The 2,280-nt window shown below is 43.3% G+C and overlaps 1 pseudogene; it reads left to right on the forward strand.

The window, feature by feature from the left end:
• Positions 1 to 866: 866 nt before the first annotated feature.
• On the forward strand, positions 867 to 1,196 carry LOC112627389 (annotated as a pseudogene).
• The last annotated feature ends 1,084 nt before the right edge of the window (positions 1,197 to 2,280 follow it).

The raw sequence follows: 2,280 nt of genomic DNA on the forward strand, positions 1-2,280 counted from the left end.
TTTACTTCTTATTGTCTGACTTCTCACTAGTATACAAACTTCACAACAGCAGGGACTTTGTCTTGTTTATCATTGCTTCCAAAGTAGCCATTACATTAGTAAGTAATCAATGAATTTTTATTTAATGAATAATGAATGAGTGGAGGAAATTAACTATATTGGACAGTGTTTCTTCAGGACAACAACTTTTGATACCTATGGCAAAGGGGGATTTAATGCAGGGAATTGGTAACAAAGTTGTTGGAGAGGCTGAAAAAGTATGGGAAAGAAAGAATGGGGCTGCAGTAGCAAACAGCAGAAAGGAGTTATTGCCCAAATACCAGGAAGCTACTACTTCCATTAGAGCCATGAGACAACACTGAATGCTGAGCTACTGAGGGTGGTGCCCCTGCTGCTGTCAGAACTATTGTTTTGAGCACCCTGTAGCTGCTGAAAGCACTACCCAGAAGTGCCTGCAACTATCCAGAGTTGCTCTCTGAGCCTTTGAAAGCTATAACCTGGCCAAGTGTGGCGGCTCACATCTGTAATCCGTTTGGATTACTTTGGGAGGCCAAGGTGGGTGGATCACAGGGTCAGGAGATTGAGACCATCCTGGCCAACATGGTGAAACCCCGTCTCTACTAAAATTACAAAAATTAGCTGGGCGTGGTGGCACGCGCCTGTAGTCCCAGCTACTCAGGAGGCTGAGGCAGGAGAATGGCTTAAACTAGGGAGGCAGAGGTTGCAGTGAGCCGAGATCACCCCACTGCACTCTAGCCTGGAGACAGAACGAGACTCCATCTCAAAGAAAAAAAAAAAGAAAAAAGAAAAAAGAAAAAGAAAGCTATAAACTAATTATTTGAAATAGAATAAAATAAATTTTTTAAATGATACAAGACCTCTTTGGTCTCAGTCACAGAAGCGAGACAAAGGGAACATCATCGTTTGGAAAGCATTGCAATAAGACACACACGTTGTGCTGCCGCTGTGCCTCTAAGGCCTACCACCTTCAGAAGTCAACCCGTGGCAAATGTGGCTACGCTGCCAAGCACAAGAGGAAGTAAAACTGGAGTGCCAGTGCTGAAAGATGAAACACCACCAGGGCTAGTCAAATAAGGCACCTAAAAAGTGTGTATCACAGATTCAGGTATGGATCCCGTGAAGGAACAACACCTAAACCCAAGAAGGCAGCTGTTGCAGCATCCAGTTCATCTTGAGAATTTCACTCCAGCCTAGGCAACAGAGCGAAAATTCATCTCAAAAAAAAAAAAGAAAAGAAAAAAAGAATTTTGATGATTAGTCACCCAATAAATGTTCTGGTTGGCCGGGCGTGGTGACTCATGCCTGTAATCCTAGCACTTTGGGAGGCTGAGGCAGGTGGATCACTTGAGGTCAGGAGTTCAAGAACAACCTGGCCAACATGGTGAAACCCCATCTCTACTAAAAATACAAAAATTAGCTGGGCATGGTGGTGGGCACCTGTAATCCCAGTTACTCGGGAGGCTAAGGCAGCAGAATCACTTGAATACGGGAGGCAGAGGTTGCAGTGAGCCAAGATTGCGCCACTGCACTCCAGCCTGGATGACAGAGTGAGACTCTGTCTCAAAAAAAAAAAAAAGTTCTGGTTTTTAAAAACTTAAAAAAAAAAAAAATGATACAAGACATGAAGAACAATACCAGTCAGTATTAGAAAAACTCAGAAATTATGTGATAGAACTCAGGGAAGAAATCAAAATTTAAATAATTATTATAAAATGGAAGTTGAATTAGAAGAGCAAAGAAACACAACAGTGATGTCATAACAAAAGAAGAACTTTTTTTTTTTTTTTTGAGATGGAGTCTTGCTCTGTTGCCCAAGCTGGAGTGCAGTGGCCGGATCTCAGCTCACTGCAAGCTCCGCCTCCCAGGTTTACGCCATTCTCCTGCCTCAGCCTCCCGTGTAGCTGGGACTACAGGCACCCGCCACCTCGCCCAGCTAGTTTTTTGTATTTTTTTAGTAGAGACGGGGTTTCACCGTGTTAGCCAGGATGGTCTCGATCTCCTGACCTCGTGATCTGCCCGTCTCGGCCCCGCAAAGTGCTGGGATTACAGGCTTGAGCCACTGCGCTCAGCCAAGAAGAACATTTTTTAATCAAAAAGGAACAAAGAAACAAAAACAATTTTAAGTGACAAATAAATAGGCAAAGAAGATCTAACATATGAATAACGGGAGTCCCTGAAGACTCTGGAATCTCATTTTAAACCATCACTGTCTCGCCCAACAACACGCAGGGATGTGGGAATTCCTTTTTGTTTTTAAAT

The sequence above is a fragment of the Theropithecus gelada genome, chromosome 1, assembly GCF_003255815.1.
Source record: "Theropithecus gelada isolate Dixy chromosome 1, Tgel_1.0, whole genome shotgun sequence".
Taxonomy (NCBI): Eukaryota; Metazoa; Chordata; class Mammalia; order Primates; family Cercopithecidae; genus Theropithecus; species Theropithecus gelada.